General features: G+C 46.1%; 14 non-coding genes across 14 annotated transcripts; all 14 read left to right on the forward strand.

Annotated features, from left to right (window-relative positions):
• Positions 1 to 581: 581 nt before the first annotated feature.
• Positions 582 to 745, forward strand: LOC137916473 (U1 spliceosomal RNA). The gene has a single exon (XR_011106494.1). It is a non-coding gene; the product is annotated as a U1 spliceosomal RNA (small nuclear RNA).
• Positions 746 to 1,266: 521 nt separating this feature from the next.
• On the forward strand, positions 1,267 to 1,430 carry LOC137916474 (U1 spliceosomal RNA). Its single transcript, XR_011106495.1, has one exon. It is a non-coding gene; the product is annotated as a U1 spliceosomal RNA (small nuclear RNA).
• A 521-nt stretch (positions 1,431 to 1,951) lies between these two features.
• LOC137916464 (U1 spliceosomal RNA) lies at positions 1,952 to 2,115 on the forward strand. The gene has a single exon (XR_011106486.1). It is a non-coding gene; the product is annotated as a U1 spliceosomal RNA (small nuclear RNA).
• A 5,662-nt stretch (positions 2,116 to 7,777) lies between these two features.
• LOC137916483 (U1 spliceosomal RNA) lies at positions 7,778 to 7,936 on the forward strand. Its single transcript, XR_011106502.1, has one exon. It is a non-coding gene; the product is annotated as a U1 spliceosomal RNA (small nuclear RNA).
• A 521-nt stretch (positions 7,937 to 8,457) lies between these two features.
• LOC137916476 (U1 spliceosomal RNA) lies at positions 8,458 to 8,621 on the forward strand. The gene has a single exon (XR_011106497.1). It is a non-coding gene; the product is annotated as a U1 spliceosomal RNA (small nuclear RNA).
• A 5,660-nt stretch (positions 8,622 to 14,281) lies between these two features.
• On the forward strand, positions 14,282 to 14,438 carry LOC137916481 (U1 spliceosomal RNA). Its single transcript, XR_011106500.1, has one exon. It is a non-coding gene; the product is annotated as a U1 spliceosomal RNA (small nuclear RNA).
• A 521-nt stretch (positions 14,439 to 14,959) lies between these two features.
• Positions 14,960 to 15,121, forward strand: LOC137916477 (U1 spliceosomal RNA). The gene has a single exon (XR_011106498.1). It is a non-coding gene; the product is annotated as a U1 spliceosomal RNA (small nuclear RNA).
• Positions 15,122 to 20,785: 5,664 nt separating this feature from the next.
• Positions 20,786 to 20,942, forward strand: LOC137916482 (U1 spliceosomal RNA). Its single transcript, XR_011106501.1, has one exon. It is a non-coding gene; the product is annotated as a U1 spliceosomal RNA (small nuclear RNA).
• A 521-nt stretch (positions 20,943 to 21,463) lies between these two features.
• LOC137916484 (U1 spliceosomal RNA) lies at positions 21,464 to 21,627 on the forward strand. The gene has a single exon (XR_011106504.1). It is a non-coding gene; the product is annotated as a U1 spliceosomal RNA (small nuclear RNA).
• A 521-nt stretch (positions 21,628 to 22,148) lies between these two features.
• Positions 22,149 to 22,312, forward strand: LOC137916485 (U1 spliceosomal RNA). Its single transcript, XR_011106505.1, has one exon. It is a non-coding gene; the product is annotated as a U1 spliceosomal RNA (small nuclear RNA).
• A 519-nt stretch (positions 22,313 to 22,831) lies between these two features.
• LOC137916471 (U1 spliceosomal RNA) lies at positions 22,832 to 22,995 on the forward strand. The gene has a single exon (XR_011106492.1). It is a non-coding gene; the product is annotated as a U1 spliceosomal RNA (small nuclear RNA).
• A 521-nt stretch (positions 22,996 to 23,516) lies between these two features.
• Positions 23,517 to 23,680, forward strand: LOC137916486 (U1 spliceosomal RNA). Its single transcript, XR_011106506.1, has one exon. It is a non-coding gene; the product is annotated as a U1 spliceosomal RNA (small nuclear RNA).
• A 521-nt stretch (positions 23,681 to 24,201) lies between these two features.
• Positions 24,202 to 24,365, forward strand: LOC137916465 (U1 spliceosomal RNA). Its single transcript, XR_011106487.1, has one exon. It is a non-coding gene; the product is annotated as a U1 spliceosomal RNA (small nuclear RNA).
• Positions 24,366 to 24,884: 519 nt separating this feature from the next.
• On the forward strand, positions 24,885 to 25,048 carry LOC137916466 (U1 spliceosomal RNA). Its single transcript, XR_011106488.1, has one exon. It is a non-coding gene; the product is annotated as a U1 spliceosomal RNA (small nuclear RNA).
• The last annotated feature ends 2,503 nt before the right edge of the window (positions 25,049 to 27,551 follow it).

The raw sequence follows: 27,551 nt of genomic DNA on the forward strand, positions 1-27,551 counted from the left end.
CATGTGGGAATCTCGACTGCATAATTTCTGGTAGTGGGGGACTGCGTTCGCGCTCTCCCCTGATCCATTTGTTGGAGGAAAATTGCAATCGGGTTACATGTAGGACAGATCCCTGCCCTCCGTGCGGGGCTGAGTTCACTCGGTGGATTTCCACTGTCCTCGTGAGAAAAGGCGTGCTGAGTCACCTGAGAAGCAGGGGTGGGGAGTGTCTGACAACTGCACGGTCTTGGTGTTGGTGAAAGGAAATGTGTCCAGATGCTGGTGATTGGACAGCACATTTGGACTTTTAACTTTTGAGTGATTGCTGAGATTATTTCCCCCTCTCTGTCACAGAAACTGCGTGAAAACTAGCTATACATTGTGCAATTTATGTATGTAATGGAGAAAGGAATGACTGCAAACGTGACCAAAATGGATAAAACTTGTTGCCCACACAAAACGAAGACTTTTGAGCTGCGTTTTTGAATATCAAACGATGTGGCTGCTTCATCCAGAATGCCTTTTGCGAATCATATTGCTTGCGCCACAGGGCAGGGCGGTGTGTGTGGGAAGGATGCCGCTTTGGCCGACTGTTCCAAGGCATACTTACCTGGCAGGGGCGATACCATGATCACCAAGGTGGTTTGCCCAGGACGAGGCTACGCCATTGCACTGCGGCTGTGCTGACTTCTGCGAATTCCCCACATGTGGGAATCTCGACTGCGTAATTTCTGGTAGTGGGGGACTGCGTTCGCGCTCTCCCCTGATCCATTTGTTGAAGGAAAATTGCAATCGGGTTACATGTAGGACAGATCCCTGCCCTCCGTGCGGGGCTGAGTTCACTCGGTGGATTTCCACTGTCCTCGTGAGAGAAAAGGCGTGCTGAGTCACCTGAGAAGCAGGGGTGGGGAGTGTCTGACAACTGCACGGTCTTGGTGTTGGTGAAAGGAAATGTGTCCAGATGCTGGTGATTGGACAGCACATTTGGACTTTTAACTTTTGAGTGATTGCTGAGATTATTTCCCCCTCTCTGTCACAGAAACTGCGTGAAAACTAGCTATACATTGTGCAATTTATGTATGTAATGGAGAAAGGAATGACTGCAAACGTGACCAAAATGGATAAAACTTGTTGCCCACACAAAACGAAGACTTTTGAGCTGCGTTTTTGAATATCAAACGATGTGGCTGCTTCATCCAGAATGCCTTTTGCGAATCATATTGCTTGCGCCACAGGGCAGGGCGGTGTGTGTGGGAAGGATGCCGCTTTGGCCGACTGTTCCAAGGCATACTTACCTGGCAGGGGCGATACCATGATCACCAAGGTGGTTTGCCTGGGACGAGGCTACGCCATTGCACTGCGGCTGTGCTGACTTCTGCGAATTCCCCACATGTGGGAATCTCGACTGCATAATTTCTGGTAGTGGGGGACTGCGTTCGCGCTCTCCCCTGATCCATTTGTTGAAGGAAAATTGCAATCGGGTTACATGTAGGACAGATCCCTGCCCTCCGTGCGGGGCTGAGTTCACTCAGTGGATTTCCACTGTCCTCGTGACAGAAAAGGCGTGCTGAGTCACCTGAGAAGCAGGGGTGGGGAGTGTCTGACAACTGCACGGTCTTGGTGTTGGTGAAAGGAAATGTGTCCAGATGCTGGTGATTGGACAGCACATTTGGACTTTTAACTTTTGAGTGATTGCTGAGATTATTTCCCCCTCTCTGTCACAGAAACTGCGTGAAAACTAGCTATACATTGTGCAATTTATGTATGTAATGGAGAAAGGAATGACTGCAAACGTGACCAAAATGGATAAAACTTGTTGCCCACACAAAACGAAGACTTTTGAGCTGCGTTTTTGAATATCAAACGATGTGGCTGCTTCATCCAGAATGCCTTTTGCGAATCATATTGCTTGCGCCACAGGGCAGGGCGGTGTGTGTGGGAAGGATGCCGCTTTGGCCGACTGTTCCAAGGCATACTTACCTGGCAGGGGCGATACCATGATCACCAAGGTGGTTTGCCCAGGACGAGGCTACGCCATTGCACTGCGGCTGTGCTGACTTCTGCGAATTCCCCACATGTGGGAATCTCGACTGCATAATTTCTGGTAGTGGGGGACTGCGTTCGCGCTCTCCCCTGATCCATTCGTTGAAGGAAAATTGCAATCGGGTTACATGTAGGACAGATCCCTGCCCTCCGTGCGGGGCTGAGTTCACTCGGTGGATTTCCACTGTCCTCGTGAGAAAAGGCGTGCTGAGTCACCTGAGAAGCAGGGGTGGGGAGTGTCTGACAACTGCACGGTCTTGGTGTTGGTGAAAGGAAATGTGTCCAGATGCTGGTGATTGGACAGCACATTTGGACTTTTAACTTTTGAGTGATTGCTGAGATTATTTCCCCCTCTCTGTCACAGAAACTGCGTGAAAACTAGCTATACATTGTGCAATTTATGTATGTAATGGAGAAAGGAATGACTGCAAACGTGACCAAAATGGATAAAACTTGTTGCCCACACAAAACGAAGACTTTTGAGCTGCGTTTTTGAATATCAAACGATGTGGCTGCTTCATCCAGAATGCCTTTTGCGAATCATATTGCTTGCGCCACAGGGCAGGGCGGTGTGTGTGGGAAGGATGCCGCTTTGGCCGACTGTTCCAAGGCATACTTACCTGGCAGGGGCGATACCATGATCACCAAGGTGGTTTGCCCAGGGAAGTTACCACTTAATTGCTGTCGTGCGGTGTATGGGACACAATTCAGTGCTTGAGGGCTCGAGCCAAACAGAAGTCTATGGTTGGATTTAGCTAATATTCCACCATGTCTTCAGCGCATGGCCAAGCTACTCGGAGAAATGCTGTCCGTTTTGACCTTTTGGGCGAACTGCAGATGGACCGTCTCCAGTTTAGTCGGCAGATTCTGCAGAAAGAGCTTGGATTTTCGACTAATCAACTTGAGTACATTTTCGCCTATCCTGGTAAGAAGATTTTTGAAGTTGTATTTTCCACCATGCAGCTTTTTGAAAATTGCTTGGAAAGATTTAAGGTCAAGAAAGAAACCTCAGCGGCTTTCAGAGAGATCGCTGTGACACCTCTAGTGGAGAGAGATATACGGACTGTCCATGTTATGATCTTTTCTGAGAAAGTAAGAAACCAAGACGTGTGGACGTGGATGGCAAGGCACTGCGAGGTGATCAACGCCATGGAAGTAATGGACATTGATGGAATCAAGACTGGAACCAGACGGTTCCAAGTTCGTCTCAACCGACAAGAGGGAGTAATGCAGCATATCCCAAGCTCTATCCAGTTGGGTGCATTCAGGGGTACAGTCTTCTATTCGGGGCAGCCGAAAGAATGCAGGAAATGTGGCGGTCTGGACCATCTGGCGGCTGCATGTACAAGGAGTTTCTGCAAAAACTGTAAAGCGTCAGATCATACATCAGCGCAATGCTCAACCCCTCTTCAATGTAACCTCTGCTCCTCAGTTGATCATCGCTTCAGAGACTGTCCACAAGCCTATTCTAATCGGCTGAAGTCATCCATAGGACAAATAGCAACACCATCAAGCCAGACCTTGAGGGCTGATGAACCTGAGGGCAGCCAGACCCTAGTGTCAGACAGTAATGCACTTCCGCAGCCATCAGGCACGACTATTCTACGGCAAAGTGAGGAACTGCCACCTGATGAGGGGGTGGAGGCAATTTTAGACTGGAGTGCGGAACCTCCGGGTGAGGGCATTGTTGTGTCCAATTACGACATGACCTCAATGGAGACCACCGACATCTTGGAACCGGTGGGCCCTCCCCAGGATACTGGGGCAAGCGCTCACGTGGAGAAGTTACCGATGATGTGCCATGACCATGATAAAATCTTGGACATTTTGATAGCTAACCTCCCCGCCTCCCGAGGTGCCGCAAATCCACCGCAACCACAGAAGCCTCGCCAGGAGTCCTCGGGGGGAAAGGCCGGGGTACTGCCGCCCATACCATCTTCCAGACCAGCGCCAACGGATTCGCAGGCGAAGAAACGGCAACAGGAGTCGCCCACATCAGGGGAATCTTCTCCCTTACCCCACCGTGATGCGTCTTCAGCGGATTGGTCAGTTTCATCACCCACATCACAGCCGTTTTTGGAACCTAATGATGTGGCTGCCTTCTCCTCAACGACCCTCATCAAAGACATGACCCTACAGACAGACTATGTGCGGGTTAAGAAAAAGAAGGTAAAGTAGATGCCACAAAAAAGTTGTTTGAGAATACCTTTGCCTCCCCACACCTTTTGTCATGACACATCTCTCTATTGCATCTCTGAATACAAGAGGACTAAATGACCCTGTGAAATGTCAGTCAGCCTTCACGTTTTTACATTCGGAGCCGAATGACATTTTTCTCCTTCAGGAATGTCATTTATCATATAGGGACAACTACAAAGTTTTTGCAGATAGGTGGCATTATGGTCAATCGGCATGGTCAGGAGACAACAAAAACAGGGCATCTGGGGTTGCTGTATTGTTTAGAGGGCAGGATTTTATTATCCAAAAGGTGCAGAATATAATAGACGGAAGGCTTCTTTGTGTGGATGTTGTATGGAACAATGTTCCTTTAAGGATAATTAATGTCTATTGTTCTGTAATTCTTCAAGCTCGCCTGGAAATCATAAAAGCAATACAGCCACTCCTTATATGTAGTAGAGAGGTCATCCTGGGTGGAGACTTTAATTGCCTATTGGACAAGAAGGACAGACTAACTAACACAACAGTGAGGTTGGACTCCAGTTCCGAAGCCTTAAGTAGTCTGGTGCAAGATTTTAAATTGGTAGACACCTTTCGCACAATAAACCCCCATGTACCTGGGTACACTTGGACCAATGGGAAAACTCACTCAAGATTAGACTTTTTATTCATATCAAAGAGGCTGCTGGTTGCTGATGCCTCAGTGATGCCGGTATTCTTCTCCGATCATGCAAAAATTGACTGTTCTCTGGGGTTTAAGAGCAGATTGAACAAGGGTAAAGGCTTATGGAAGCTGAATGTATCCTTGCTGCAAGACCCGGGGGTGATCAATAGATTCAGGGACAAATTTCACATGTGGTCCTCTCTGCAGTTTGCCTTTGATTCAGTTGGAGAATGGTGGGATGAAGTGAAAGTGAGAACCAAGAGCTTCTTCGTCAATGAAGGGAGGAAGGCAGCCAAGAAAAGGCGCTTTGTACTTAAGAAACAGCAGGCAAAGTTACAGCGACTTTATACCATGTCGCAACTTGGTTTTGATGTTGTGGAAGCTATAATAGAGCTAAAGAGAGAGATGTTACACCTAGCTTCAGAGGCCAGCCGTGGTTTATTAACACGCAGCAGGATTAATCACATGGAGGTTAATGAGAAATGCTCACGGTATTTTTTTAGGAAATTAGCTCGACCTAGAAATACAATTGAAGCTTTAAATGATAAAGATGGTAGAATGCAAACTGATATAAAGGATATGCTGAGCTGTGTGCATACCTTCTACCAAGACCTATATTCAGGGGAAGAGGTGGATGAAGCATCTGTGGCAAATCTCCTCTCTAACATAGATAAGAATGTGATTGACTATAAGGTACAACTCGATCGTGACCTATCTATGTATGAACTGACAATGGCGCTGGAGAGTATGCAGAACAATAAGGCCCCAGGGGCAGATGGTTTGCCCAAAGAATTTTATATCACCTTCTGGGAAGAATTGAAGGCCCCCTTGCTGTCAATGTATAATGAGAGTTTATTACAAGGAAGTCTACCGCCTTCACTGAGAGATGGCATAATCTCACTTTTGTATAAAAAGGGAGACAAAAAAGAAGTCAAGAATTGGCGCCCACTTACTCTGCTCGGGGTGGACCGTAAGATTCTGGCAAAGGCATTATTTCTCCGCATCCAGAAAGTTGCAGATAAAATAGTGGGCAAAGAACAAACTTGCTCAGTACCAGGAAGGGCTATGAGTGATAGCTTGGCCCTAGTTAGAGACTGCTACCTTTACGCTATGGACAGAAGAACACCATTATGCATTGCAGCCCTTGATTTAGAGAAAGCCTTTGATAAAATAAACCACACTTATTTAAAAGAAGTTTTGGTTTGCTTTGGATTTGGCCCACGAATACGAGCCTGGGTAGATTTGTTATACTCTGATTGCACTAGCAGAATAAGTGTAAATGGTCATATTACTGAACCATTTAAGGTTCAATCAGGAGTTAGACAAGGATGTCCTTTATCTGCCATGTTATTCATCTTAGCCATCGAACCACTGGCCTGTGCAATTAGGAAGGACACATCTATTCGTGGCCTCCTTGTTCCAGGCAGTAGTGGAAAAGAAGCAAAACTGACTTTATATATGGATGATATCACATTATTATGTACAGAAAACAGGTCAGTGTTTAATACCATTCAGTGGTGTGACTGTTTTGCTCTGGCAGCTGGGGCAAAACTGAATAGGTCTAAGAGTGAGATGCTCTATCTCAATTGGCATGAAGAAACATTTGCATTAGGACTTGTCGTAAAGAGAGAACGATTGAAAGTCTTGGGAATACAGATCGGAAAGGATATGGAAAACCTAAATTGGGAAAATAGACTTCCAGCTATAAAAGGGAAACTCTTACAGTGGGAAGACAGAGACCTTAGCTTTACGGGAAAGGTTCTTGTTGTTAAGTCAGAGATTCTGGCCTCCCTGACTTTTCTGGCAGCAACCTTGCCAGTTCCTAGGTCCTTCCTCACAGCCTTGACAAGGACTATGTTTCAATTTATATGGAGTTCTCACCAAGAGCATGTTAAAAGAGATATTATGTACAAGCCCTTGGATAAAGGTGGAAAAGCAGTTCCAGAACTTGGCGTGAAATTGGAAGCCTTGTTTTTAACGCCAATATTAAATGCGGTCTTAAGTGATAAGAACACCAGTCTCTGGACATACTTTGCAAAATTTTGGGTTGGTCAAAACATTTTGTCCAGAGTGGGTGGAAGACTCCCTCTTAGTACTCCACATGCTGAAACAAGGCCGGCACTATATGATAAGGCTATTACTATTCTAAAACGAGCCAATCTTGGAAGGTGTTCAAAAGAATTTGCAAAGAGAGAAGTTATTGAAGAGAGTTTGTCAGCCCGGACATTACGCTTAACACCTGTGCAAACTTTAACAACAACAAAATGTATTCAAGTGTGGAAAAATGTAAACTCCCCCTTTCTTTTGAACACACATAAGGATCTGGCCTGGAAGGTGGTGCATGATCGTATGCCAACACGAGCCTTTCTTAAGAAAAGACGATGTTCTAGGTCTGCCAAATGTCCAAGGTTGAACTGTTTTAATGACGAGAATGTGAGCCACATGTTTTGGTACTGCTCCTTTGCCCGGAAAGTGTGGACAATCCTAAAGCTGTGGTTATCGGAGCTCTATAGAGAACCAAATGAAAAAGATATTTTATATGGTGACTTTGACCCAGGCGATTGTGAAAAATGTGAAAGATGGTGGGCTGTCATTAATTGTATCAAAGAAGGGATGTGGAAGGGTAGAAATTTACTAGTATTCAAGAAATTTTATTTATCCCCAGAATCAGTTGTAAAAGCAGGACTTTCAACTGTTAATGATTATATTCTTAGAGATAAGGCAAAGTTTGATGCTGCAGAACTAAGAAAGTTGTGGAAATTGGGGAATGTTTTAATGAGCAAGCTAGTGTTGACACGGTGAGCTCAATGACGTTTAAAAATGTATTTTTTTTTTACTTGTTGATGAAAATGTGATTAATATTATGCAAATGTGATATTGTACTTTGAAGATGTCCTGTGGTTTGTTTGCCCGATAATTAATAAAGCCCCTAAAAAGTGAAAAAAGTGGTTTGCCTGGGACGAGGCTACGCCATTGCACTGCGGCTGTGCTGACTTCTGCAAATTCCCCACATGTGGGAATCTCGACTGCATAATTTCTGGTAGTGGGGGACTGCGTTCGCGCTCTCCCCTGATCCATTTGTTGAAGGAAAATTGCAATCAGGTTACATGTAGGACAGATCCCTGCCCTCCGTGCGGGGCTGAGTTCACTCAGTGGATTTCCACTGTCCTCGTGAGAGAAAAGGCGTGCTGAGTCACCTGAGAAGCAGGGGTGGGGAGTGTCTGACAACTGCACGGTCTTGGTGTTGGTGAAAGGAAATGTGTCCAGATGCTGGTGATTGGACAGCACATTTGGACTTTTAACTTTTGAGTAATTGCTGAGATTATTTCCCCCTCTCTGTCACAGAAACTGCGTGAAAACTAGCTATACATTGTGCAATTTATGTATGTAATGGAGAAAGGAATGACTGCAAACGTGACCAAAATGGATAAAACTTGTTGCCCACACAAAACGAAGACTTTTGAGCTGCGTTTTTGAATATCAAACGATGTGGCTGCTTCATCCAGAATGCCTTTTGCGAATCATATTGCTTGCGCCACAGGGCAGGGCGGTGTGTGTGGGAAGGATGCCGCTTTGGCCGACTGTTCCAAGGCATACTTACCTGGCAGGGGCGATACCATGATCACCAAGGTGGTTTGCCCAGGACGAGGCTACGCCATTGCACTGCGGCTGTGCTGACTTCTGCGAATTCCCCACATGTGGGAATCTCGACTGCATAATTTCTGGTAGTGGGGGACTGCGTTCGCGCTCTCCCCTGATCCATTTGTTGAAGGAAAATTGCAATCGGGTTACATGTAGGACAGATCCCTGCCCTCCGTGCGGGGCTGAGTTCACTCGGTGGATTTCCACTGTCCTCGTGAGAAAAGGCGTGCTGAGTCACCTGAGAAGCAGGGGTGGGGAGTGTCTGACAACTGCACGGTCTTGGTGTTGGTGAAAGGAAATGTGTCCAGATGCTGGTGATTGGACAGCACATTTGGACTTTTAACTTTTGAGTGATTGCTGAGATTATTTCCCCCTCTCTGTCACAGAAACTGCGTGAAAACTAGCTATACATTGTGCAATTTATGTATGTAATGGAGAAAGGAATGACTGCAAACGTGACCAAAATGGATAAAACTTGTTGCCCACACAAAACGAAGACTTTTGAGCTGCGTTTTTGAATATCAAACGATGTGGCTGCTTCATCCAGAATGCCTTTTGCGAATCATATTGCTTGCGCCACAGGGCAGGGCGGTGTGTGTGGGAAGGATGCCGCTTTGGCCGACTGTTCCAAGGCATACTTACCTGGCAGGGGCGATACCATGATCACCAAGGTGGTTTGCCCAGGGAAGTTACCACTTAATTGCTGTCGTGCGGTGTATGGGACACAATTCAGTGCTTGAGGGCTCGAGCCAAACAGAAGTCTATGGTTGGATTTAGCTAATATTCCACCATGTCTTCAGCGCATGGCCAAGCTACTCGGAGAAATGCTGTCCGTTTTGACCTTTTGGGCGAACTGCAGATGGACCGTCTCCAGTTTAGTCGGCAGATTCTGCAGAAAGAGCTTGGATTTTCGACTAATCAACTTGAGTACATTTTCGCCTATCCTGGTAAGAAGATTTTTGAAGTTGTATTTTCCACCATGCAGCTTTTTGAAAATTGCTTGGAAAGATTTAAGGTCAAGAAAGAAACCTCAGCGGCTTTCAGAGAGATCGCTGTGACACCTCTAGTGGAGAGAGATATACGGACTGTCCATGTTATGATCTTTTCTGAGAAAGTAAGAAACCAAGACGTGTGGACGTGGATGGCAAGGCACTGCGAGGTGATCAACGCCATGGAAGTAATGGACATTGATGGAATCAAGACTGGAACCAGACGGTTCCAAGTTCGTCTCAACCGACAAGAGGGAGTAATGCAGCATATCCCAAGCTCTATCCAGTTGGGTGCATTCAGGGGTACAGTCTTCTATTCGGGGCAGCCGAAAGAATGCAGGAAATGTGGCGGTCTGGACCATCTGGCGGCTGCATGTACAAGGAGTTTCTGCAAAAACTGTAAAGCGTCAGATCATACATCAGCGCAATGCTCAACCCCTCTTCAATGTAACCTCTGCTCCTCAGTTGATCATCGCTTCAGAGACTGTCCACAAGCCTATTCTAATCGGCTGAAGTCATCCATAGGACAAATAGCAACACCATCAAGCCAGACCTTGAGGGCTGATGAACCTGAGGGCAGCCAGACCCTAGTGTCAGACAGTAATGCACTTCCGCAGCCATCAGGCACGACTATTCTACGGCAAAGTGAGGAACTGCCACCTGATGAGGGGGTGGAGGCAATTTTAGACTGGAGTGCGGAACCTCCGGGTGAGGGCATTGTTGTGTCCAATTACGACATGACCTCAATGGAGACCACCGACATCTTGGAACCGGTGGGCCCTCCCCAGGATACTGGGGCAAGCGCTCACGTGGAGAAGTTACCGATGATGTGCCATGACCATGATAAAATCTTGGACATTTTGATAGCTAACCTCCCCGCCTCCCGAGGTGCCGCAAATCCACCGCAACCACAGAAGCCTCGCCAGGAGTCCTCGGGGGGAAAGGCCGGGGTACTGCCGCCCATACCATCTTCCAGACCAGCGCCAACGGATTCGCAGGCGAAGAAACGGCAACAGGAGTCGCCCACATCAGGGGAATCTTCTCCCTTACCCCACCGTGATGCGTCTTCAGCGGATTGGTCAGTTTCATCACCCACATCACAGCCGTTTTTGGAACCTAATGATGTGGCTGCCTTCTCCTCAACGACCCTCATCAAAGACATGACCCTACAGACAGACTATGTGCGGGTTAAGAAAAAGAAGGTAAAGTAGATGCCACAAAAAAGTTGTTTGAGAATACCTTTGCCTCCCCACACCTTTTGTCATGACACATCTCTCTATTGCATCTCTGAATACAAGAGGACTAAATGACCCTGTGAAATGTCAGTCAGCCTTCACGTTTTTACATTCGGAGCCGAATGACATTTTTCTCCTTCAGGAATGTCATTTATCATATAGGGACAACTACAAAGTTTTTGCAGATAGGTGGCATTATGGTCAATCGGCATGGTCAGGAGACAACAAAAACAGGGCATCTGGGGTTGCTGTATTGTTTAGAGGGCAGGATTTTATTATCCAAAAGGTGCAGAATATAATAGACGGAAGGCTTCTTTGTGTGGATGTTGTATGGAACAATGTTCCTTTAAGGATAATTAATGTCTATTGTTCTGTAATTCTTCAAGCTCGCCTGGAAATCATAAAAGCAATACAGCCACTCCTTATATGTAGTAGAGAGGTCATCCTGGGTGGAGACTTTAATTGCCTATTGGACAAGAAGGACAGACTAACTAACACAACAGTGAGGTTGGACTCCAGTTCCGAAGCCTTAAGTAGTCTGGTGCAAGATTTTAAATTGGTAGACACCTTTCGCACAATAAACCCCCATGTACCTGGGTACACTTGGACCAATGGGAAAACTCACTCAAGATTAGACTTTTTATTCATATCAAAGAGGCTGCTGGTTGCTGATGCCTCAGTGATGCCGGTATTCTTCTCCGATCATGCAAAAATTGACTGTTCTCTGGGGTTTAAGAGCAGATTGAACAAGGGTAAAGGCTTATGGAAGCTGAATGTATCCTTGCTGCAAGACCCGGGGGTGATCAATAGATTCAGGGACAAATTTCACATGTGGTCCTCTCTGCAGTTTGCCTTTGATTCAGTTGGAGAATGGTGGGATGAAGTGAAAGTGAGAACCAAGAGCTTCTTCGTCAATGAAGGGAGGAAGGCAGCCAAGAAAAGGCGCTTTGTACTTAAGAAACAGCAGGCAAAGTTACAGCGACTTTATACCATGTCGCAACTTGGTTTTGATGTTGTGGAAGCTATAATAGAGCTAAAGAGAGAGATGTTACACCTAGCTTCAGAGGCCAGCCGTGGTTTATTAACACGCAGCAGGATTAATCACATGGAGGTTAATGAGAAATGCTCACGGTATTTTTTTAGGAAATTAGCTCGACCTAGAAATACAATTGAAGCTTTAAATGATAAAGATGGTAGAATGCAAACTGATATAAAGGATATGCTGAGCTGTGTGCATACCTTCTACCAAGACCTATATTCAGGGGAAGAGGTGGATGAAGCATCTGTGGCAAATCTCCTCTAACATAGATAAGAATGTGATTGACTATAAGGTACAACTCGATCGTGACCTATCTATGTATGAACTGACAATGGCGCTGGAGAGTATGCAGAACAATAAGGCCCCAGGGGCAGATGGTTTGCCCAAAGAATTTTATATCACCTTCTGGGAAGAATTGAAGGCCCCCTTGCTGTCAATGTATAATGAGAGTTTATTACAAGGAAGTCTACCGCCTTCACTGAGAGATGGCATAATCTCACTTTTGTATAAAAAGGGAGACAAAAAAGAAGTCAAGAATTGGCGCCCACTTACTCTGCTCGGGGTGGACCGTAAGATTCTGGCAAAGGCATTATTTCTCCGCATCCAGAAAGTTGCAGATAAAATAGTGGGCAAAGAACAAACTTGCTCAGTACCAGGAAGGGCTATGAGTGATAGCTTGGCCCTAGTTAGAGACTGCTACCTTTACGCTATGGACAGAAGAACACCATTATGCATTGCAGCCCTTGATTTAGAGAAAGCCTTTGATAAAATAAACCACACTTATTTAAAAGAAGTTTTGGTTTGCTTTGGATTTGGCCCACGAATACGAGCCTGGGTAGATTTGTTATACTCTGATTGCACTAGCAGAATAAGTGTAAATGGTCATATTACTGAACCATTTAAGGTTCAATCAGGAGTTAGACAAGGATGTCCTTTATCTGCCATGTTATTCATCTTAGCCATCGAACCACTGGCCTGTGCAATTAGGAAGGACACATCTATTCGTGGCCTCCTTGTTCCAGGCAGTAGTGGAAAAGAAGCAAAACTGACTTTATATATGGATGATATCACATTATTATGTACAGAAAACAGGTCAGTGTTTAATACCATTCAGTGGTGTGACTGTTTTGCTCTGGCAGCTGGGGCAAAACTGAATAGGTCTAAGAGTGAGATGCTCTATCTCAATTGGCATGAAGAAACATTTGCATTAGGACTTGTCGTAAAGAGAGAACGATTGAAAGTCTTGGGAATACAGATCGGAAAGGATATGGAAAACCTAAATTGGGAAAATAGACTTCCAGCTATAAAAGGGAAACTCTTACAGTGGGAAGACAGAGACCTTAGCTTTACGGGAAAGGTTCTTGTTGTTAAGTCAGAGATTCTGGCCTCCCTGACTTTTCTGGCAGCAACCTTGCCAGTTCCTAGGTCCTTCCTCACAGCCTTGACAAGGACTATGTTTCAATTTATATGGAGTTCTCACCAAGAGCATGTTAAAAGAGATATTATGTACAAGCCCTTGGATAAAGGTGGAAAAGCAGTTCCAGAACTTGGCGTGAAATTGGAAGCCTTGTTTTTAACGCCAATATTAAATGCGGTCTTAAGTGATAAGAACACCAGTCTCTGGACATACTTTGCAAAATTTTGGGTTGGTCAAAACATTTTGTCCAGAGTGGGTGGAAGACTCCCTCTTAGTACTCCACATGCTGAAACAAGGCCGGCACTATATGATAAGGCTATTACTATTCTAAAACGAGCCAATCTTGGAAGGTGTTCAAAAGAATTTGCAAAGAGAGAAGTTATTGAAGAGAGTTTGTCAGCCCGGACATTACGCTTAACACCTGTGCAAACTTTAACAACAACAAAATGTATTCAAGTGTGGAAAAATGTAAACTCCCCCTTTCTTTTGAACACACATAAGGATCTGGCCTGGAAGGTGGTGCATGATCGTATGCCAACACGAGCCTTTCTTAAGAAAAGACGATGTTCTAGGTCTGCCAAATGTCCAAGGTTGAACTGTTTTAATGACGAGAATGTGAGCCACATGTTTTGGTACTGCTCCTTTGCCCGGAAAGTGTGGACAATCCTAAAGCTGTGGTTATCGGAGCTCTATAGAGAACCAAATGAAAAAGATATTTTATATGGTGACTTTGACCCAGGCGATTGTGAAAAATGTGAAAGATGGTGGGCTGTCATTAATTGTATCAAAGAAGGGATGTGGAAGGGTAGAAATTTACTAGTATTCAAGAAATTTTATTTATCCCCAGAATCAGTTGTAAAAGCAGGACTTTCAACTGTTAATGATTATATTCTTAGAGATAAGGCAAAGTTTGATGCTGCAGAACTAAGAAAGTTGTGGAAATTGGGGAATGTTTTAATGAGCAAGCTAGTGTTGACACGGTGAGCTCAATGACGTTTAAAAATGTATTTTTTTTTTACTTGTTGATGAAAATGTGATTAATATTATGCAAATGTGATATTGTACTTTGAAGATGTCCTGTGGTTTGTTTGCCCGATAATTAATAAAGCCCCTAAAAAGTGAAAAAAGTGGTTTGCCCAGGACGAGGCTACGCCATTGCACTGCGGCTGTGCTGACTTCTGCGAATTCCCCACGTGGGAATCTCGACTGCATAATTTCTGGTAGTGGGGGACTGCGTTCGCGCTCTCCCCTGATCCATTTGTTGAAGGAAAATTGCAATCGGGTTACATGTAGGACAGATCCCTGCCCTCCGTGCGGGGCTGAGTTCACTCGGTGGATTTCCACTGTCCTCGTGAGAGAAAAGGCGTGCTGAGTCACCTGAGAAGCAGGGGTGGGGAGTGTCTGACAACTGCACGGTCTTGGTGTTGGTGAAAGGAAATGTGTCCAGATGCTGGTGATTGGACAGCACATTTGGACTTTTAACTTTTGAGTGATTGCTGAGATTATTTCCCCCTCTCTGTCACAGAAACTGCGTGAAAACTAGCTATACATTGTGCAATTTATGTATGTAATGGAGAAAGGAATGACTGCAAACGTGACCAAAATGGATAAAACTTGTTGCCCACACAAAACGAAGACTTTTGAGCTGCGTTTTTGAATATCAAACGATGTGGCTGCTTCATCCAGAATGCCTTTTGCGAATCATATTGCTTGCGCCACAGGGCAGGGCGGTGTGTGTGGGAAGGTTGCCGCTTTGGCCGACTGTTCCAAGGCATACTTACCTGGCAGGGGCGATACCATGATCACCAAGGTGGTTTGCCCAGGACGAGGCTACGCCATTGCACTGCGGCTGTGCTGACTTCTGCGAATTCCCCACGTGGGAATCTCGACTGCATAATTTCCGGTAGTGGGGGACTGCGTTCGCGCTCTCCCCTGATCCATTTGTTGAAGGAAAATTGCAATCGGGTTACATGTAGGACAGATCCCTGCCCTCCGTGCGGGGCTGAGTTCACTCGGTGGATTTCCACTGTCCTCGTGAGAGAAAAGGCGTGCTGAGTCACCTGAGAAGCAGGGGTGGGGAGTGTCTGACAACTGCACGGTCTTGGTGTTGGTGAAAGGAAATGTGTCCAGATGCTGGTGATTGGACAGCACATTTGGACTTTTAACTTTTGAGTGATTGCTGAGATTATTTCCCCCTCTCTGTCACAGAAACTGCGTGAAAACTAGCTATACATTGTGCAATTTATGTATGTAATGGAGAAAGGAATGACTGCAAACGTGACCAAAATGGATAAAACTTGTTGCCCACACAAAACGAAGACTTTTGAGCTGCGTTTTTGAATATCAAACGATGTGGCTGCTTCATCCAGAATGCCTTTTGCGAATCATATTGCTTGCGCCACAGGGCAGGGCGGTGTGTGTGGGAAGGATGCCGCTTTGGCCGACTGTTCCAAGGCATACTTACCTGGCAGGGGCGATACCATGATCACCAAGGTGGTTTGCCCAGGGAAGTTACCACTTAATTGCTGTCGTGCGGTGTATGGGACACAATTCAGTGCTTGAGGGCTCGAGCCAAACAGAAGTCTATGGTTGGATTTAGCTAATATTCCACCATGTCTTCAGCGCATGGCCAAGCTACTCGGAGAAATGCTGTCCGTTTTGACCTTTTGGGCGAACTGCAGATGGACCGTCTCCAGTTTAGTCGGCAGATTCTGCAGAAAGAGCTTGGATTTTCGACTAATCAACTTGAGTACATTTTCGCCTATCCTGGTAAGAAGATTTTTGAAGTTGTATTTTCCACCATGCAGCTTTTTGAAAATTGCTTGGAAAGATTTAAGGTCAAGAAAGAAACCTCAGCGGCTTTCAGAGAGATCGCTGTGACACCTCTAGTGGAGAGAGATATACGGACTGTCCATGTTATGATCTTTTCTGAGAAAGTAAGAAACCAAGACGTGTGGACGTGGATGGCAAGGCACTGCGAGGTGATCAACGCCATGGAAGTAATGGACATTGATGGAATCAAGACTGGAACCAGACGGTTCCAAGTTCGTCTCAACCGACAAGAGGGAGTAATGCAGCATATCCCAAGCTCTATCCAGTTGGGTGCATTCAGGGGTACAGTCTTCTATTCGGGGCAGCCGAAAGAATGCAGGAAATGTGGCGGTCTGGACCATCTGGCGGCTGCATGTACAAGGAGTTTCTGCAAAAACTGTAAAGCGTCAGATCATACATCAGCGCAATGCTCAACCCCTCTTCAATGTAACCTCTGCTCCTCAGTTGATCATCGCTTCAGAGACTGTCCACAAGCCTATTCTAATCGGCTGAAGTCATCCATAGGACAAATAGCAACACCATCAAGCCAGACCTTGAGGGCTGATGAACCTGAGGGCAGCCAGACCCTAGTGTCAGACAGTAATGCACTTCCGCAGCCATCAGGCACGACTATTCTACGGCAAAGTGAGGAACTGCCACCTGATGAGGGGGTGGAGGCAATTTTAGACTGGAGTGCGGAACCTCCGGGTGAGGGCATTGTTGTGTCCAATTACGACATGACCTCAATGGAGACCACCGACATCTTGGAACCGGTGGGCCCTCCCCAGGATACTGGGGCAAGCGCTCACGTGGAGAAGTTACCGATGATGTGCCATGACCATGATAAAATCTTGGACATTTTGATAGCTAACCTCCCCGCCTCCCGAGGTGCCGCAAATCCACCGCAACCACAGAAGCCTCGCCAGGAGTCCTCGGGGGGAAAGGCCGGGGTACTGCCGCCCATACCATCTTCCAGACCAGCGCCAACGGATTCGCAGGCGAAGAAACGGCAACAGGAGTCGCCCACATCAGGGGAATCTTCTCCCTTACCCCACCGTGATGCGTCTTCAGCGGATTGGTCAGTTTCATCACCCACATCACAGCCGTTTTTGGAACCTAATGATGTGGCTGCCTTCTCCTCAACGACCCTCATCAAAGACATGACCCTACAGACAGACTATGTGCGGGTTAAGAAAAAGAAGGTAAAGTAGATGCCACAAAAAAGTTGTTTGAGAATACCTTTGCCTCCCCACACCTTTTGTCATGACACATCTCTCTATTGCATCTCTGAATACAAGAGGACTAAATGACCCTGTGAAATGTCAGTCAGCCTTCACGTTTTTACATTCGGAGCCGAATGACATTTTTCTCCTTCAGGAATGTCATTTATCATATAGGGACAACTACAAAGTTTTTGCAGATAGGTGGCATTATGGTCAATCGGCATGGTCAGGAGACAACAAAAACAGGGCATCTGGGGTTGCTGTATTGTTTAGAGGGCAGGATTTTATTATCCAAAAGGTGCAGAATATAATAGACGGAAGGCTTCTTTGTGTGGATGTTGTATGGAACAATGTTCCTTTAAGGATAATTAATGTCTATTGTTCTGTAATTCTTCAAGCTCGCCTGGAAATCATAAAAGCAATACAGCCACTCCTTATATGTAGTAGAGAGGTCATCCTGGGTGGAGACTTTAATTGCCTATTGGACAAGAAGGACAGACTAACTAACACAACAGTGAGGTTGGACTCCAGTTCCGAAGCCTTAAGTAGTCTGGTGCAAGATTTTAAATTGGTAGACACCTTTCGCACAATAAACCCCCATGTACCTGGGTACACTTGGACCAATGGGAAAACTCACTCAAGATTAGACTTTTTATTCATATCAAAGAGGCTGCTGGTTGCTGATGCCTCAGTGATGCCGGTATTCTTCTCCGATCATGCAAAAATTGACTGTTCTCTGGGGTTTAAGAGCAGATTGAACAAGGGTAAAGGCTTATGGAAGCTGAATGTATCCTTGCTGCAAGACCCGGGGGTGATCAATAGATTCAGGGACAAATTTCACATGTGGTCCTCTCTGCAGTTTGCCTTTGATTCAGTTGGAGAATGGTGGGATGAAGTGAAAGTGAGAACCAAGAGCTTCTTCGTCAATGAAGGGAGGAAGGCAGCCAAGAAAAGGCGCTTTGTACTTAAGAAACAGCAGGCAAAGTTACAGCGACTTTATACCATGTCGCAACTTGGTTTTGATGTTGTGGAAGCTATAATAGAGCTAAAGAGAGAGATGTTACACCTAGCTTCAGAGGCCAGCCGTGGTTTATTAACACGCAGCAGGATTAATCACATGGAGGTTAATGAGAAATGCTCACGGTATTTTTTTAGGAAATTAGCTCGACCTAGAAATACAATTGAAGCTTTAAATGATAAAGATGGTAGAATGCAAACTGATATAAAGGATATGCTGAGCTGTGTGCATACCTTCTACCAAGACCTATATTCAGGGGAAGAGGTGGATGAAGCATCTGTGGCAAATCTCCTCTCTAACATAGATAAGAATGTGATTGACTATAAGGTACAACTCGATCGTGACCTATCTATGTATGAACTGACAATGGCGCTGGAGAGTATGCAGAACAATAAGGCCCCAGGGGCAGATGGTTTGCCCAAAGAATTTTATATCACCTTCTGGGAAGAATTGAAGGCCCCCTTGCTGTCAATGTATAATGAGAGTTTATTACAAGGAAGTCTACCGCCTTCACTGAGAGATGGCATAATCTCACTTTTGTATAAAAAGGGAGACAAAAAAGAAGTCAAGAATTGGCGCCCACTTACTCTGCTCGGGGTGGACCGTAAGATTCTGGCAAAGGCATTATTTCTCCGCATCCAGAAAGTTGCAGATAAAATAGTGGGCAAAGAACAAACTTGCTCAGTACCAGGAAGGGCTATGAGTGATAGCTTGGCCCTAGTTAGAGACTGCTACCTTTACGCTATGGACAGAAGAACACCATTATGCATTGCAGCCCTTGATTTAGAGAAAGCCTTTGATAAAATAAACCACACTTATTTAAAAGAAGTTTTGGTTTGCTTTGGATTTGGCCCACGAATACGAGCCTGGGTAGATTTGTTATACTCTGATTGCACTAGCAGAATAAGTGTAAATGGTCATATTACTGAACCATTTAAGGTTCAATCAGGAGTTAGACAAGGATGTCCTTTATCTGCCATGTTATTCATCTTAGCCATCGAACCACTGGCCTGTGCAATTAGGAAGGACACATCTATTCGTGGCCTCCTTGTTCCAGGCAGTAGTGGAAAAGAAGCAAAACTGACTTTATATATGGATGATATCACATTATTATGTACAGAAAACAGGTCAGTGTTTAATACCATTCAGTGGTGTGACTGTTTTGCTCTGGCAGCTGGGGCAAAACTGAATAGGTCTAAGAGTGAGATGCTCTATCTCAATTGGCATGAAGAAACATTTGCATTAGGACTTGTCGTAAAGAGAGAACGATTGAAAGTCTTGGGAATACAGATCGGAAAGGATATGGAAAACCTAAATTGGGAAAATAGACTTCCAGCTATAAAAGGGAAACTCTTACAGTGGGAAGACAGAGACCTTAGCTTTACGGGAAAGGTTCTTGTTGTTAAGTCAGAGATTCTGGCCTCCCTGACTTTTCTGGCAGCAACCTTGCCAGTTCCTAGGTCCTTCCTCACAGCCTTGACAAGGACTATGTTTCAATTTATATGGAGTTCTCACCAAGAGCATGTTAAAAGAGATATTATGTACAAGCCCTTGGATAAAGGTGGAAAAGCAGTTCCAGAACTTGGCGTGAAATTGGAAGCCTTGTTTTTAACGCCAATATTAAATGCGGTCTTAAGTGATAAGAACACCAGTCTCTGGACATACTTTGCAAAATTTTGGGTTGGTCAAAACATTTTGTCCAGAGTGGGTGGAAGACTCCCTCTTAGTACTCCACATGCTGAAACAAGGCCGGCACTATATGATAAGGCTATTACTATTCTAAAACGAGCCAATCTTGGAAGGTGTTCAAAAGAATTTGCAAAGAGAGAAGTTATTGAAGAGAGTTTGTCAGCCCGGACATTACGCTTAACACCTGTGCAAACTTTAACAACAACAAAATGTATTCAAGTGTGGAAAAATGTAAACTCCCCCTTTCTTTTGAACACACATAAGGATCTGGCCTGGAAGGTGGTGCATGATCGTATGCCAACACGAGCCTTTCTTAAGAAAAGACGATGTTCTAGGTCTGCCAAATGTCCAAGGTTGAACTGTTTTAATGACGAGAATGTGAGCCACATGTTTTGGTACTGCTCCTTTGCCCGGAAAGTGTGGACAATCCTAAAGCTGTGGTTATCGGAGCTCTATAGAGAACCAAATGAAAAAGATATTTTATATGGTGACTTTGACCCAGGCGATTGTGAAAAATGTGAAAGATGGTGGGCTGTCATTAATTGTATCAAAGAAGGGATGTGGAAGGGTAGAAATTTACTAGTATTCAAGAAATTTTATTTATCCCCAGAATCAGTTGTAAAAGCAGGACTTTCAACTGTTAATGATTATATTCTTAGAGATAAGGCAAAGTTTGATGCTGCAGAACTAAGAAAGTTGTGGAAATTGGGGAATGTTTTAATGAGCAAGCTAGTGTTGACACGGTGAGCTCAATGACGTTTAAAAATGTATTTTTTTTTTACTTGTTGATGAAAATGTGATTAATATTATGCAAATGTGATATTGTACTTTGAAGATGTCCTGTGGTTTGTTTGCCCGATAATTAATAAAGCCCCTAAAAAGTGAAAAGTGGTTTGCCCAGGACGAGGCTACGCCATTGCACTGCGGCTGTGCTGACTTCTGCGAATTCCCCACATGTGGGAATCTCGACTGCATAATTTCTGGTAGTGGGGGACTGCGTTCGCGCTCTCCCCTGGTCCATTTGTTGAAGGAAAATTGCAATCGGGTTACATGTAGGACAGATCCCTGCCCTCCGTGCGGGGCTGAGTTCACTCGGTGGATTTCCACTGTCCTCGTGAGAGAAAAGGCGTGCTGAGTCACCTGAGAAGCAGGGGTGGGGAGTGTCTGACAACTGCACGGTCTTGGTGTTGGTGAAAGGAAATGTGTCCAGATGCTGGTGATTGGACAGCACATTTGGACTTTTAACTTTTGAGTGATTGCTGAGATTATTTCCCCCTCTCTGTCACAGAAACTGCGTGAAAACTAGCTATACATTGTGCAATTTATGTATGTAATGGAGAAAGGAATGACTGCAAACGTGACCAAAATGGATAAAACTTCTTGCCCACACAAAACGAAGACTTTTGAGCTGCGTTTTTGAATATCAAACGATGTGGCTGCTTCATCCAGAATGCCTTTTGCGAATCATATTGCTTGCGCCACAGGGCAGGGCGGTGTGTGTGGGAAGGATGCCGCTTTGGCCGACTGTTCCAAGGCATACTTACCTGGCAGGGGCGATACCATGATCACCAAGGTGGTTTGCCCAGGACGAGGCTACGCCATTGCACTGCGGCTGTGCTGACTTCTGCGAATTCCCCACATGTGGGAATCTCGACTGCATAATTTCTGGTAGTGGGGGACTGCGTTCGCGCTCTCCCCTGATCCATTTGTTGAAGGAAAATTGCAATCGGGTTACATGTAGGACAGATCCCTGCCCTCCGTGCGGGGCTGAGTTCACTCAGTGGATTTCCACTGTCCTCGTGACAGAAAAGGCGTGCTGAGTCACCTGAGAAGCAGGGGTGGGGAGTGTCTGACAACTGCACGGTCTTGGTGTTGGTGAAAGGAAATGTGTCCAGATGCTGGTGATTGGACAGCACATTTGGACTTTTAACTTTTGAGTGATTGCTGAGATTATTTCCCCCTCTCTGTCACAGAAACTGCGTGAAAACTAGCTATACATTGTGCAATTTATGTATGTAATGGAGAAAGGAATGACTGCAAACGTGACCAAAATGGATAAAACTTGTTGCCCACACAAAACGAAGACTTTTGAGCTGCGTTTTTGAATATCAAACGATGTGGCTGCTTCATCCAGAATGCCTTTTGCGAATCATATTGCTTGCGCCACAGGGCAGGGCGGTGTGTGTGGGAAGGATGCCGCTTTGGCCGACTGTTCCAAGGCATACTTACCTGGCAGGGGCGATACCATGATCACCAAGGTGGTTTGCCCAGGACGAGGCTACGCCATTGCACTGCGGCTGTGCTGACTTCTGCGAATTCCCCACATGTGGGAATCTCGACTGCATAATTTCTGGTAGTGGGGGACTGCGTTCGCGCTCTCCCCTGATCCATTTGTTGAAGGAAAATTGCAATCAGGTTACATGTAGGACAGATCCCTGCCCTCCGTGCGGGGCTGAGTTCACTCGGTGGATTTCCACTGTCCTCGTGAGAAAAGGCGTGCTGAGTCACCTGAGAAGCAGGGGTGGGGAGTGTCTGACAACTGCACGGTCTTGGTGTTGGTGAAAGGAAATGTGTCCAGATGCTGGTGATTGGACAGCACATTTGGACTTTTAACTTTTGAGTGATTGCTGAGATTATTTCCCCCTCTCTGTCACAGAAACTGCGTGAAAACTAGCTATACATTGTGCAATTTATGTATGTAATGGAGAAAGGAATGACTGCAAACGTGACCAAAATGGATAAAACTTGTTGGCCACACAAAACGAAGACTTTTGAGCTGCGTTTTTGAATATCAAACGATGTGGCTGCTTCATCCAGAATGCCTTTTGCGAATCATATTGCTTGCGCCACAGGGCAGGGCGGTGTGTGTGGGAAGGATGCCGCTTTGGCCGACTGTTCCAAGGCATACTTACCTGGCAGGGGCGATACCATGATCACCAAGGTGGTTTGCCCAGGACGAGGCTACGCCATTGCACTGTGGCTGTGCTGACTTCTGCGAATTCCCCACATGTGGGAATCTCGACTGCATAATTTCTGGTAGTGGGGGACTGCGTTCGCGCTCTCCCCTGATCCATTTGTTGAAGGAAAATTGCAATCGGGTTACATGTAGGACAGATCCCTGCCCTCCGTGCGGGGCTGAGTTCACTCGGTGGATTTCCACTGTCCTCGTGAGAGAAAAGGCGTGCTGAGTCACCTGAGAAGCAGGGGTGGGGAGTGTCTGACAACTGCACGGTCTTGGTGTTGGTGAAAGGAAATGTGTCCAGATGCTGGTGATTGGACAGCACATTTGGACTTTTAACTTTTGAGTGATTGCTGAGATTATTTCCCCCTCTCTGTCACAGAAACTGCGTGAAAACTAGCTATACATTGTGCAATTTATGTATGTAATGGAGAAAGGAATGACTGCAAACGTGACCAAAATGGATAAAACTTGTTGGCCACACAAAACGAAGACTTTTGAGCTGCGTTTTTGAATATCAAACGATGTGGCTGCTTCATCCAGAATGCCTTTTGCGAATCATATTGCTTGCGCCACAGGGCAGGGCGGTGTGTGTGGGAAGGATGCCGCTTTGGCCGACTGTTCCAAGGCATACTTACCTGGCAGGGGCGATACCATGATCACCAAGGTGGTTTGCCCAGGACGAGGCTACGCCATTGCACTGCGGCTGTGCTGACTTCTGCGAATTCCCCACATGTGGGAATCTCGACTGCATAATTTCTGGTAGTGGGGGACTGCGTTCGCGCTCTCCCCTGATCCATTTGTTGAAGGAAAATTGCAATCGGGTTACATGTAGGACAGATCCCTGCCCTCCGTGCGGGGCTGAGTTCACTCGGTGGATTTCCACTGTCCTCGTGACAGAAAAGGCGTGCTGAGTCACCTGAGAAGCAGGGGTGGGGAGTGTCTGACAACTGCACGGTCTTGGTGTTGGTGAAAGGAAATGTGTCCAGATGCTGGTGATTGGACAGCACATTTGGACTTTTAACTTTTGAGTGATTGCTGAGATTATTTCCCCCTCTCTGTCACAGAAACTGCGTGAAAACTAGCTATACATTGTGCAATTTATGTATGTAATGGAGAAAGGAATGACTGCAAACGTGACCAAAATGGATAAAACTTGTTGCCCACACAAAACGAAGACTTTTGAGCTGCGTTTTTGAATATCAAACGATGTGGCTGCTTCATCCAGAATGCCTTTTGCGAATCATATTGCTTGCGCCACAGGGCAGGGCGGTGTGTGTGGGAAGGATGCCGCTTTGGCCGACTGTTCCGAGGCATACTTACCTGGCAGGGGCGATACCATGATCACCAAGGTGGTTTGCCCAGGACGAGGCTACGCCATTGCACTGCGGCTGTGCTGACTTCTGCGAATTCCCCACATGTGGGAATCTCGACTGCATAATTTCTGGTAGTGGGGGACTGCGTTCGCGCTCTCCCCTGATCCATTTGTTGAAGGAAAATTGCAATCGGGTTACATGTAGGACAGATCCCTGCCCTCCGTGCGGGGCTGAGTTCACTCGGTGGATTTCCACTGTCCTCGTGAGAAAAGGCGTGCTGAGTCACCTGAGAAGCAGGGGTGGGGAGTGTCTGACAACTGCACGGTCTTGGTGTTGGTGAAAGGAAATGTGTCCAGATGCTGGTGATTGGACAGCACATTTGGACTTTTAACTTTTGAGTGATTGCTGAGATTATTTCCCCCTCTCTGTCACAGAAACTGCGTGAAAACTAGCTATACATTGTGCAATTTATGTATGTAATGGAGAAAGGAATGACTGCAAACGTGACCAAAATGGATAAAACTTGTTGCCCACACAAAACGAAGACTTTTGAGCTGCGTTTTTGAATATCAAACGATGTGGCTGCTTCATCCAGAATGCCTTTTGCGAATCATATTGCTTGCGCCACAGGGCAGGGCGGTGTGTGTGGGAAGGATGCCGCTTTGGCCGACTGTTCCGAGGCATACTTACCTGGCAGGGGCGATACCATGATCACCAAGGTGGTTTGCCCAGGACGAGGCTACGCCATTGCACTGCGGCTGTGCTGACTTCTGCGAATTCCCCACATGTGGGAATCTCGACTGCATAATTTCTGGTAGTGGGGGACTGCGTTCGCGCTCTCCCCTGATCCATTCGTTGAAGGAAAATTGCAATCGGGTTACATGTAGGACAGATCCCTGCCCTCCGTGCGGGGCTGAGTTCACTCGGTGGATTTCCACTGTCCTCGTGAGAAAAGGCGTGCTGAGTCACCTGAGAAGCAGGGGTGGGGAGTGTCTGACAACTGCACGGTCTTGGTGTTGGTGAAAGGAAATGTGTCCAGATGCTGGTGATTGGACAGCACATTTGGACTTTTAACTTTTGAGTGATTGCTGAGATTATTTCCCCCTCTCTGTCACAGAAACTGCGTGAAAACTAGCTATACATTGTGCAATTTATGTATGTAATGGAGAAAGGAATGACTGCAAACGTGACCAAAATGGATAAAACTTGTTGCCCACACAAAACGAAGACTTTTGAGCTGCGTTTTTGAATATCAAACGATGTGGCTGCTTCATCCAGAATGCCTTTTGCGAATCATATTGCTTGCGCCACAGGGCAGGGCGGTGTGTGTGGGAAGGATGCCGCTTTGGCCGACTGTTCCAAGGCATACTTACCTGGCAGGGGCGATACCATGATCACCAAGGTGGTTTGCCCAGGGAAGTTACCACTTAATTGCTGTCGTGCGGTGTATGGGACACAATTCAGTGCTTGAGGGCTCGAGCCAAACAGAAGTCTATGGTTGGATTTAGCTAATATTCCACCATGTCTTCAGCGCATGGCCAAGCTACTCGGAGAAATGCTGTCCGTTTTGACCTTTTGGGCGAACTGCAGATGGACCGTCTCCAGTTTAGTCGGCAGATTCTGCAGAAAGAGCTTGGATTTTCGACTAATCAACTTGAGTACATTTTCGCCTATCCTGGTAAGAAGATTTTTGAAGTTGTATTTTCCACCATGCAGCTTTTTGAAAATTGCTTGGAAAGATTTAAGGTCAAGAAAGAAACCTCAGCGGCTTTCAGAGAGATCGCTGTGACACCTCTAGTGGAGAGAGATATACGGACTGTCCATGTTATGATCTTTTCTGAGAAAGTAAGAAACCAAGACGTGTGGACGTGGATGGCAAGGCACTGCGAGGTGATCAACGCCATGGAAGTAATGGACATTGATGGAATCAAGACTGGAACCAGACGGTTCCAAGTTCGTCTCAACCGACAAGAGGGAGTAATGCAGCATATCCCAAGCTCTATCCAGTTGGGTGCATTCAGGGGTACAGTCTTCTATTCGGGGCAGCCGAAAGAATGCAGGAAATGTGGCGGTCTGGACCATCTGGCGGCTGCATGTACAAGGAGTTTCTGCAAAAACTGTAAAGCGTCAGATCATACATCAGCGCAATGCTCAACCCCTCTTCAATGTAACCTCTGCTCCTCAGTTGATCATCGCTTCAGAGACTGTCCACAAGCCTATTCTAATCGGCTGAAGTCATCCATAGGACAAATAGCAACACCATCAAGCCAGACCTTGAGGGCTGATGAACCTGAGGGCAGCCAGACCCTAGTGTCAGACAGTAATGCACTTCCGCAGCCATCAGGCACGACTATTCTACGGCAAAGTGAGGAACTGCCACCTGATGAGGGGGTGGAGGCAATTTTAGACTGGAGTGCGGAACCTCCGGGTGAGGGCATTGTTGTGTCCAATTACGACATGACCTCAATGGAGACCACCGACATCTTGGAACCGGTGGGCCCTCCCCAGGATACTGGGGCAAGCGCTCACGTGGAGAAGTTACCGATGATGTGCCATGACCATGATAAAATCTTGGACATTTTGATAGCTAACCTCCCCGCCTCCCGAGGTGCCGCAAATCCACCGCAACCACAGAAGCCTCGCCAGGAGTCCTCGGGGGGAAAGGCCGGGGTACTGCCGCCCATACCATCTTCCAGACCAGCGCCAACGGATTCGCAGGCGAAGAAACGGCAACAGGAGTCGCCCACATCAGGGGAATCTTCTCCCTTACCCCACCGTGATGCGTCTTCAGCGGATTGGTCAGTTTCATCACCCACATCACAGCCGTTTTTGGAACCTAATGATGTGGCTGCCTTCTCCTCAACGACCCTCATCAAAGACATGACCCTACAGACAGACTATGTGCGGGTTAAGAAAAAGAAGGTAAAGTAGATGCCACAAAAAAGTTGTTTGAGAATACCTTTGCCTCCCCACACCTTTTGTCATGACACATCTCTCTATTGCATCTCTGAATACAAGAGGACTAAATGACCCTGTGAAATGTCAGTCAGCCTTCACGTTTTTACATTCGGAGCCGAATGACATTTTTCTCCTTCAGGAATGTCATTTATCATATAGGGACAACTACAAAGTTTTTGCAGATAGGTGGCATTATGGTCAATCGGCATGGTCAGGAGACAACAAAAACAGGGCATCTGGGGTTGCTGTATTGTTTAGAGGGCAGGATTTTATTATCCAAAAGGTGCAGAATATAATAGACGGAAGGCTTCTTTGTGTGGATGTTGTATGGAACAATGTTCCTTTAAGGATAATTAATGTCTATTGTTCTGTAATTCTTCAAGCTCGCCTG

Source organism: Brachionichthys hirsutus, unplaced genomic scaffold (genome assembly GCF_040956055.1).
Source record: "Brachionichthys hirsutus isolate HB-005 unplaced genomic scaffold, CSIRO-AGI_Bhir_v1 contig_1314, whole genome shotgun sequence".
In the NCBI taxonomy this organism is placed as follows: domain Eukaryota; kingdom Metazoa; phylum Chordata; class Actinopteri; order Lophiiformes; family Brachionichthyidae; genus Brachionichthys; species Brachionichthys hirsutus.